Consider the following 12,131-nt stretch of genomic DNA (forward strand, 5'->3'; position numbering starts at 1 on the left):
TGACATGACTGGTGCAAAGTTTCAATCACTTGGCTATTTTCTTAAACAAATCTTTGATTTCGAAAAATCAGAGGCAACTACAAAAAATGCAAATAATTTCGATAGAACTATTATTATTATTATAAATTTCAAACAACACTAATATTATAGAAAATACAAATGGGTACAAAAAAATACTTATTGATCTAAATGAGGTTGTAAAACACTTATAGCCTACATTTCAGTATGTCGTCCTCCACGTTCGATATAAATTATGGTCCGGTCCTTCTATTGACATCTGTAACTGCATTTTTAATAAATCGGGGATTTATATTTGCACAGCACTCGCGAATGGTATTTTCCAGATGTTGTATGTCAGTAAATGGTATACTTCGGTACACTTTTTGTTACAGATAACCTCACAAGAAAAAGTCTAAAGGCGTCAAGTCGGGTGATCTAGGTGGCCAATAATGTTCCCTGTTACGTCCAATAACTTTGCCTCTGAACATTTGTTGGAGGGATTGTTTTACAGCAACCGTGTGATGTATTGGTGCGCCATTAAGCTGATATCATAGGTCGTATTTAATATTTAAAGGCATATTATCTAAAACTTCACTAACCTCATTATTTAACAGGTTGAGATAACCGACGGATGATAAATTTTCCCTGAAGAAAAATGGTCCAATTATTTGGTCGTTAAGTCTCCCACATCATACATTAGTTTTAAAGGAATACTGAATACCACATTCAACTGTAAAATTGGGATTTTCTTGGGCCCACCATCGGCAATTTTGAGAACTTACCGTTCCATTTGAAGAGAACGTTGCCTCATCTGTCCATAAAATTTTATACGGAAACTTTACATTTTCTTCTCTCTCTCCTTGAAACCAGAATGAAAATCCCAAACGGACATCAAAATCTCGTTCTTTCAATGTATTAATAAATTTTAGCTTGTAAGGCTACTTTCTCTCTTGTAATCGGTATTTTTTATAATATCGGTTATGCTCGTTTTCCTGTGTTCAATAACTTTTAAACAAATGTTAAGTTGGGCCTCCTCATCATATTTACTTGGAGTGTACTTTTTCTTAAATTGATTTGCTACGGATCCTGTTTATCTGAATTTCGACATTATCCTTGACACAGTAGTATGTTGAACATTTTTTCCTGGATGCCGTTCATTACAAATGTTACTTGCCGATATGGTGTATTCTCACCACATATTAAAACTATTTCTATTCTTTCTTGAAGAGACAACATTATTGCAACAATAACTGTTAACAATTTGACAAGTATATCAACAACTTGACACTACCATAGCATGCATTTTGTTTGCCAAAACCTATAGTTAAAAATTTTATTCAACGTGATTAAGCATCCTTACCGCCCTAGTTAGTGTTTATAAATAATCTGTAAATACTGAATATTGAAATTTTATTGTAATTTCAACTCTAGTAATTTTATTAACACTTATTGCAGTTTTTGAGTTGTGTCTGCTTTTTCAAAATTGAAGGTACTGACGCCTTTCTCTATCGCTTGAGTTAGTTCTATTGAACATTTGGATCTCTTACACATGGTGACGTGGGTGTTTATTCTGAGAGTGTAAGCTCCACTATTGCGCTATGTACCATACAAAAATTTCTTTTGTATTCAGAGAGTTAGGTACTCACAAAACTTCTTTTCGTGGTTCCATTGTACACCGATCCACAGCTACTAAAGATCCGCTACCCACACAGCACTAGATATTCATGGAATATTCCCTGTATATCATAAAACGAACGTATATATTCCAAATATTCATAGAATATTCTTGGAATATATACATGCCTTTAAAATATTCATAGAATATGCTTGAATGAATATGGCAGGATTATTCCCGAAAGAATGTGCATAGAATGTCTATAAATGGATTATTCTCCCTTGAATATTCTAAGAATATTGTCGCTCGAATATATCATATGGTATATTCTTAGAATATATCCCCATGGTATATTTTGGAATATTCTATACAATGGAATTTTGAATTATCTTATAATAACGTATTCAAATAATTCAATATTATTAAAAACAAAAATATTTGAAGATCTTAATCGAATGCATAACCTAATGTATATAACCCTGATAGTGTTAACCAGTTTTTGAACTCAACGCGAAGATTCTGGATGAATTGCTCCAACAGCAACTGTTGGAACGACAAAAAATTTGAATGGGCCAATAAATGAACCAATTGCATCAATAAATTGGTTAATTCTCATCCTATTTGTCTTTTTGTATTTGAAATTATTTAATTACAAAGCGAAAAATCCTGGAAACAGAGAAATGGGGAAGTGAATAATTGGAGTAAACGTTTCTCATTGGTCAATTGAAGTGTAGCGCGCGACAGTCGAATAAGCTCTGTGAAAGCGCCTGTCCCTTAATGCATGGTACATTTGCGTTTGCGTTAAATTCGACATTTGATTCAACATGGCGGTTGACGTGGCAGGTTCGCGTGTGTAATGCATGGTGTGTTGGTGTTATTATCAAAGTATAATTCTATCACGTTTAGTGTACCATTTATAATTTAGGGTTGTCCAATTTGCAGTACAGCGAATAGTTTGATTTTGGATCTTCAAACAGGAGAGTTGCATCTATTCAGTCTTAAAGAAAAGTAAGTAAAATGCAATAGTATCGATAGTGAAGTCATGGTGATTAACCTACTATACCTCATTTTAGGTTCGAGGAGAGTTGGTGTGTGGGATTTGTTGGTTTGACTAAGTACATGTTTGAACTAAAGTGATTTCAGTTGTGTATCTTCAATAGAGAAAAGTAAGTGAATGACACATTCTTTTGTATCATTTGTTTTCATAATTTTTATCACTCGTTTTCAAGATAGTATCAATTTGCCCAAAAGGAAACAGAGTGGTACCTGGTACAGGCAGGTGCGCCAAGGAACTCAAAACGTAATGATTACTTTCTTACAAGACAATGCATGTTGTTCTACAAGTCATAAAATGTTGTAAATGTTCATGAGTAACCTATGCGAAAAATATCTATTTGATTTTTATTCCAGTTTTATTGTGCCACTTTCAAATAGTGATAATGAACGTTAATGTACATTTTGTTCCAGGTATTATTATTGAAACACTGGCTGATGTATTGTTGGACAAATATAAGGAAAACTTTTCTGGTGAGCAAAGTTTGAATAACTTTAAGTAAGTGAAATTCATTGAAGAACCCATCATACCACTCATTTTAAATACTTCATTTGTGGGTTTATTTTTCTAAGTGAGAAACCTAACCTAACCTATTTCTTGATGTAATACACTTTTTCTTTTTCAATGAAATGATATATATATTATTTTTTAATTAGTGCTGATGAATTCACAGAGTTGTTATTTTAGCATATTTTTTAGTATACATTTGTTTGAGAGTAGGAACATCCTAATTTGAATACATTTCTAATATTTGTAATATGACAGTATTCAGGAATATTTTATTCAGTGAATAAATATTTTGAATTGGATTTTTTATTTTTGATTTTGGTTGAAACGTCAAATATTTCAGTGAATATTGTTTTTAAAATATATTTGTTTATGAATATTATGTGTTTTATTACTTGTGTGAATCTTGTATCAAAATGCAATATATACATTTTAGCGGTTACTCGTCACATTCTTGGAATATTCTAAATATTCCTAGAATATTCATAAAATATATTTATAGAATATTCTATGGTGTTTCTCTATTGTATATTCCTACAATAAACTAAGAATATCCTGAATATTTTATGAATATTCCTCGGGTTCTATTCCTGGAATATTCTTAATAGAATATACCTTAGATATTCTGAGAATATTATAAGATATTCCAAGAATATTCCCAAGGAATATTCTTAAAATATATCAAAGGTTCGCCAGGAGCACTTCCAGGGAATATTCTCCAGAAGATATATATATCCATGGCATATTCATAGCATAATACAATATCCTTAAATGTATATTCATGAAATATACCTGGAATATCTATTGCTATGTGGGTATACTCTGATGTCGTTAAGGGCCTTCTGGTATTCTAAGCTGATCTTAGACTCTCCCTGATGACTTTTGTCGCTAGACATTGGCTCTGCTATACCTATGGTTTTTGAAGGGAGATTGAAAATTCACAATACATTATGATTCATTTCGAAACCTTTTTTTATTTTAGGACAGAAATAACAAATTCAATTATTTCCCACAATAATATTTGTTCAATATGTTTTGAACGGTCAGTTATTCACAGCGACTTTAAATCTGGAAATCATAGAGTCCGATTTCCAATGAAGACTTGGCAAAAACAACCAACCCGCCTTCTGTCATCCATTATTCATGGAATGCGTGAAACAGTCCCGGTCCCGGAAGAGAAAGTGATTTTTGTTCCATCAAAACTAACAACGCGCTTCATGCGACTGGTGGTATCATGTAATTGTATGTTTGAAAATTGCGGTTCGCTCCAGCTGCCGTATAACGAGGCGTCGTTCATGCGTGAGGATTATTCAAAATTTGTAATATGTCACATGCGGCAGGCAATTTAACGGAACGAGACTGCCGCAAAGTAAATACGCTCTGTTTACTTCCGATCTGAGTTTTCGGTAAATAACAATAGTGCTGCTACTCTCGTTGGATTGCTGCGTAGAACGACCCCGAAACGTGATTTTTGGAGATGTTTGGTGTTTTGGATCAGGTGCGGTATCTTGGAAAATTGTGATGAAGATTGGAAATCGCCCTGTGGAAGCCAGAAACAGAAGAGAATGTAGCAGTTATATTGCTGAGACAAAGCCCTCTGTATGAATATTTCAGGAAAACTCTGCAGTTAAATATTGTTGAAAATCCTCTTTGCGAAGTTTTCTCCAATTCTCACGAAGTTTTCTCCACTTTTCAGCTTCCTTTGTGATCAAGCAAACATATTGAAGAGCTCTTTGGAATTACAACTTTAGGGTTCATTCTACTGAAATATTCCCGGGAAAAACAACAGCAATTTTATATCAGGTTGTTTCAGAAGTTTTGTCCGGTTATATGAGTCTACCTGTAATATCTCAGTGAATTCTCATTCAATTGAATCAAAATGACCGCCATTTGAATCAGTTCTAGTCATCTTCATTAAGTCATTTTCATTTACATCAGGTTGGAAACTTTTCCCTTACCCCTTTAACTAAGATTCGTCAAGAGGACGAATGGTTCATAACTGAAGGTGTTTTGGTGGCGACATAATGGTCAGTGACCTCTATGCCGCTCTGGCCTTATGTACCCCTGCCTGACTGGGGTATTTAATGAACAAACTGTTCATATTAACAGACGTCGTGGAATCTTCACTCAATCGAGCGACGAGGTCTTTTTAGTACAGAATCCCGCCGCAAAATCACTACGTTAATAGCGTAGTTATTCAAACTCAAATTTTTACATACATCTGTGGATAGGAAAATACATTTATGACAGGTTGCCAGTCAAAAAGAAGCCGCCAATATTTTTTTTTGAAAAAAATAAAGCTACCAAAATACTTCATGGAGTAAGAGCATGATCAATCCCTCTACGAAACCCTTCATCACTTGAAGGGATCGAAAATAGTCATGAAATGATTTAAATTCATTTAAGCAAATACATGATTTAAAAGATGTTTGTTTCAACCCCAACTTCAATATTCTAAAACAAAAACACTCAGTATTCACAATTCCATCTTATAATGTGTTAAGAATGCAGCACATGTATGTCATTTTCATCGTTCCTGCTGGGTAGCAGTATAACGTAAGTTTTTTGGTGGTTCTGTGTATCTTTCTATTTTATTAACTACCCTCAGCGTAACTTTTTATTTTTCATCTTAATGAATATTTCATTCAGTTTTAAATGAGTCCTTTCATTATTTGGATGAAAGAGGGTTCGTTGAAACAACGATAAATCCTCACGTGATGAGCAAAGCGGGTACTGAGTTGCAACAAAACAATGAAACTCTCACATTTATTCTTCAAACTCCAATCTTAAATATTATTACTATTTTTTTGCTGATATGTGCAGTCTCGGACTGTTTGGACTGATTTGAAGATTTTGAAATCATCAGCAAAAAGAAGACAATCCATATATTTCAGAGCTGACGGTAATTCATTGACGAAAATTATGAACAGAAGTGGACCTAGATTTGATCCGTGTGGTATACCTGACCTGGCTGAAAATTCATCTGAAATTTTTCAGTTATGTTTGACAATAAAAAACCAATTTTGAAGATGATTCTCCGTTAGTTCCAACTTTTTTTTTTCATTTCATATTTACTCAATTATTATGAAATTTGTTTCCAGATTTCTTATACTTTATTTGGTTTCCCCGATGTAGCCATTGTAAGTGCATACATACATATGGGTGGAGCTGAAGAAGTTTTACTTCAGTCGTGTGGTTCGACGCACACTCGCTTTTTTTGATTAAAAATATTTGCGGTCACATTTTGACAGGCACCCTGTCGTAGATGTATTCTCCTATTCAAAAATGTATGTAGAAATCTGAGTTTGGTTAACTACGCTATGGACGTAGTGATTCTGCAGCGGGATCCGAGACTATATCTCCGATTGAAGTTAGTCAAAATCGAGTCCAAAGGAGTCGGTTACAAACAAACAAAGCTACAAGTGAGCTAATTCAGGCATGTTAAAAATCTAGTTGCTTTTCATAGACCTCTAATAGGCCTTTGATTTAGTGAAAATGCCAAAACCGATGCTATCAGTGAGAGGATGTCAGACAGCGACATACGTTATCGACAACCTTGTGTAATCTAGCCCTGGAATAAACAAGTTTTTATTTCAGTAAAAGCCCAAAATGGATGCTAGCAGTGACGGAGATAGAAATACACAGTTCTTTGAAAAAAATAATAAAAAGGCTATTGAGCAAAACTGTGATGAATATAAAAACTTAAAAAAAAAGATGTAATAGCAAAATTAATATAAAAGGAGTAGAACAGGATGATACGGTAGCGACAACCTGGTGTAATCTAGCCCTAGAATATGTACTTGAGAGAATTATCAAAGCGTGACTTCATCACTTGAACTGGTGATGGAGAAATAATAGCATATGCTGACGACATTGTGATCATAGCCAAGAATAGAAGGGAAATGAAGATTATGCTGATGGAAATAGTAACAAAAAGAAAAATGATGGGACCAATACTCAATCAAGGAGAAACTGAAATAATGAGATTCGATAAAAAAGTCAACAGATAAAAATCGTCAGATATCATTTTGTTTTTGTCCAAAGAAGCGTTGTCAGGGATACACCAATATTTCTGCTATGAATTAACTGACAAAAGCTGCTTGCCTGAAAAGATTCTCTTCTCCGAGCCATCGTTAAGGTTACATAAAAACTCCAGTACAAGGAGTATATAAAAGATGAATTTAATTCAGCAGAAAATTTGTGTTATGACACAAACATTTGTCAAACAACTTGATTACTCGAGAGTTTTACTGTTTTCCTTGAAACAATTTCGTGCTTTTGAATGGAATTAGGTTGATATTTCTTTGGAGGAGGTCTTTGGGGACAACTTCGAAACAGAGTCGAATATCAAAGCAATTCCGGGTGGTTGCCATTTTTATTATATTCAGAACATGAAAGGCATCGCGATGAATTCCCGGGGCAGTCGGGGAAAATGAAAGTAGTCTTGATTTCGAAAGGAGATTGTTGTTTGGAAATATTTACAATATACTTCCAGTGAGTGATAGGTTCACTAGAAACTTCCGATGAATCCTAACCGATTATTTTATCACAAACAGAATTCTGTGATGGATGACAGAGTCGAGAAGAATACCTACGACATGATCAAATAACTGAAATTATATATGGATGGATTCCAAAGACTAACGGAAATTATTATTTATTTTCACATCAATATGTCTCAATATGCGGTAAAATTAACGAAAATGATGGTATATTGACTAGAGCAGATAAAGGCAACACTGTGGTCGCTATTGACCGAATCGACTATGTCAACGAAACCCTTGATTCCCTGAATTTAAAAAATTTTGAAATACTGAAACGTGATCCAACTAATTCTTTCCAAAGACAAGTAAAATTTTTTTTGAAAAATTCAAACACTTTTTACTGAAAGGAAAAATTATACTTACTTATAAAACTGCACAAACAGAGTTATCCAATTAGACCAGTGGTTTCCTTTGTCAGTGCACCATCAGTGGAATTATAAGAAAGTATTATCTTGAACCATTGTAACTTTCAACCAAAATTCAGTCTACTGAATTCAAATGACTTAATCAATAAAATAGAGAACATATCTGAATTGAAGGGGTCATATTTTTAGGAGTGATTAATTTTTGGGAAAGAAAGTTTTTGGCTTTCTACTACTCCATCTTGATACAAAAAAAAGGATGAGGGAATCTTCCAAGGAAAGGAAGGAAGTAATCAATTTGAAAATAGGTTACGGTATACATGGATGTGTAGATCATACAAAGAAGTAACTTTCAGACACAAACTGAAAGAAAGTCCTCCTGAAACAGCTACTTTCATATAAACATTGAATTATACGAAAGAAAAAAATTCTTTCGAAACAAATACTTCTATATGAACACTGAATTATACAGAAGATATTTTTCTCTACTCAGTTTGTATTTCAAACATTCGTTGTGGAATGAAAATCAGAGTTCTACTTCAAATGAATGGTAACAAATTGCACTTACATGGAACACTGTCATCCTCACTGGTATACATCGATGTTTTGCTTTAAGACACTTGCCCTAGGGCTGGTACTGAAGAGTGAAACGCAAGGTATGCATTATTCGTCCAAATTCATTGTATCGCCTCCAAAGTAGTGTTATCCACCTATAAGTGCAAACACAAGCGAAAATGCCACAATACAACATTCAACATTCAACAATCAAAAAGCACTTTGTGAATTATACCTGATTTGCGTTGTAGAAAAGCTGCCAAAGGAATCATCGCTGAAGGTTTTCGAATGATGAATTACTGGTTGCCAGTATAATTGGCGCTATTTGACTAAGTTGAGTTAGGTTAGTTCAGGACCAAAGTGAGTGGGTATATTCAACCCTCCACTGTAACCCGCAAGGGTTTATTGTGGCTCACACATATTCACACTCCACCAAATAAACGCAGCTTCTCAACGAAGCCAATTAGTTTGTATGGTGGGTAGCCTTTCAGGTTAGATTAGGTTAGAACCACAAGTGATTCTGTCATTCACGTATCCAGCGGGGCTACGTGGAAGCAGGCATCCGATGGCCGGTTTGCTCAACCCCCACATCTCAAGCCTATGCACTCCCCAAAAACAGCATGCACAGTGGTTCAGGCAGTCAAGGCCGTCACCATGGGGGAGGATGGGGGGAGCCATGAAGATAGAAAAAAATAATAGTGAAAAAATTAATAAAAATAAAAAAAAATAAAAATGAGAGAAAAGAAAAGGAAAGGTAATAAAAAAAGGGAAAGAACCATGTGAAGGTTGGGATTCCCCAATATACATAACTTGAAGAGAATTCTGAGTTGTTCAAAATCTTCAAAAAAGTTTAATTTCTCCCAAGTAAAAAAACAATCCTGAACAGTCCACAAATTTTTAAGTGACAATTTTACAAAATTCCTAACTTTTCGCTGTTTTTTCGACTTGAAAAAGTTGGGAAATTTCGGGTCGTGAAGATAAAAAAATAATACTAGAAAACAATAAGCACAATATTATTTAATTGTTGTTTCCTTTCATTTGAATTGAATATTCCTATACATGGTGGATATGGTGGAAGACCAAGGATCTTGGTCCAAAGTGGAATAATTCCCATTATTATTTTTATAATCACCAAAATTTATTTTTGTTTGTGCATACCCTAACGGGCATAAGCATTCAGCCAATCTTTGGATAGCTAAGTAAGAAAATTAATATATTATAGTAGTAACTAATCCGTCGGCTTTCATTTCTTCGAAAGTTGAGAAATTTTGCTGATGGGGTTGGGAAAATTTGGATTCCCTCCCCCCCGGTTTTTCTTTCCGCTACGGCCCTGCAGGCAGTGGAAGTACAGCCAACCTGCAATTTAACTAACACAGAGAGGAAGATTTTCACTTTTCTTTTTTTTGTATCAAGATGGGCTAGTAGAAAGCCAAAAACTTTCTTTCCCACAAATCAGTCACCCCTAAAAATATAACCCCTTCAATTCAAACAGAGAGGAACATTTCATGATCTGTTACAAACTTAATTATCAAAACATTTTTTGAATATATTTTTTTGGATCGACCTCAAAGTGGTGATTTGAATTTCGGAAAAATATTGCCGGAGCCATATCAGGTGAATACGGTGACTGTTCATTAATATTTGTTAAGCTGGTCGCCAGGAATCTGTTTACAATTATAGCCTTGTCCGATTGTTCAATATCTTGGTGCAAAATCAATATCTGGTCTTCTACAACGAATTCGCTCTTTCAAATGCCGCATAACGCTCAAATATTATCCATTTACTGCCTCACCTTCTGGGAAGAATTTCGACAAAATCGGCAGGAACTGTCGATTACTGCCCCACGTTGGGCGCCAATTTCTGATGAACTATTTCAAAACTCATTTTTGGAGTGAGGTGGAAAACCGTAACCTTGGTGACATGAGAAACAATAGAGTTCGATTGAGGGGCGACATTAATCAACTATTCGATTCAATTTACATTGAGCGATTTGTTTAACCCTGGAGTTTCATCAAGAGTCAATTCAAACACGTTTTTAATTTGTTATTTCATGGAAATAAATACCCGAAATTGAACGAATTGATGCAATAAATTTGTTACAGGGCTCGGAATATCCAATCAACAGACACAAATGGCAAAGATAGCAATTTCGAGGGTCCTCGCAACAACTATTGTTCATTGAAGTTCTAGCAATTTCGAATAAAATACTCGAAACTCTGTCGGCTGGAGTTGACATTTTTATTCACTAATTGTGAAACTTCTGGTGTGCCAACAGAGAACGGAGTTGGCATTTCATGCTATATGATGAGAGTTACAGAGAGCCGTTCAATTTACGAGGTAGGCGATCCACTCATGCCAAAACGGGTTCTTTTTACGAGTGCAGTTATCCCATTACGAAAATGGACGTTTTGATGGAAATAAAAGCCAGTGAATGCGCAATTCGTCTGTTCCATACTTCTTGACAGACTTGAATCAAACAAAACTGAATATTAACTAATTCACACATCTGAAATAATTCCAAAATAATCAGTGATATCGAAATACCTTGACGATTGGTACAGTGAGGAAGTAACTCTTAACTTCTGGACGAGACAAAATATCAAGGTCAGACAAAATTCTTGTGGAAGAGTAACACTCTCAGTCCTTTTCGATGGGAAAAACAATTTTGTTGTATCAATGTCGAAAGGAAGTTATAACTTTTTTCAAAGGGGCATTGTAATAACTCGTTTGATAGGTACTTTGATTTTCTATCTAACAATTTTTGATTTTTTGAAATCGGATTAGCCCTTATGATGATGATACGTTTGTGATATGGCAATATAGTGAAGGGACAGCCATTAAATTATTTTCTATTATATCTGAACTCCCTCGTCACAAAAATCCATTTCACACTGGAACGAGAAACTTCAGGGACTCTAGCCTTCTTGGATGTTCTCGTGAACAGACGTGAAGATGGTACATTGGGCCACAAAATGTACATACAGACAGATACTTGGACGAAAACTCTAACCACTAGTCACAACAAAAAAAAATCAATCAAAACATTGTTTGAGAGAGCACGACGTATTTGTGAATATGAAAGTCTTCCTGAGGAACTCCAATCACCTGAAAAATGCAGGAGAGAGAACGCCAAAGTAGGCTTGTCAAGATAAAAGCTTTCCTATCCTAAGTTGAGAATGTTACAGGGCGTATTAGGTGAATCTCAAAGAAACACTATAATAATATGAAACAGGAGTCAAGTACCATCATTTTCGTTACTACGTATAGGACAACGGAAGCAACAACTCGAACACCTCGACTGTTACTTCATGGTCTTCGATAATGTCGATCGCAGTATTAGACGAAATTTCAGGCATAAAAACTTGGACTACGTCCAAAAAACTCGGTAAATAGCTTTGACACAATACCTAATGAAGTTTATTCACAAAAGTATTCCTTAAATTATGGAAAGTTTATGGGATAATTTTGTTAGGTGGCACGTCTTATTTTATCCA

This window comes from Leptinotarsa decemlineata, unplaced genomic scaffold (genome assembly GCF_025532065.1).
Source record: "Leptinotarsa decemlineata unplaced genomic scaffold, Ldec_3_MD MMD2_tig00002974_RagTag_RagTag, whole genome shotgun sequence".
Classification (NCBI taxonomy): Eukaryota; Metazoa; Arthropoda; class Insecta; order Coleoptera; family Chrysomelidae; genus Leptinotarsa; species Leptinotarsa decemlineata.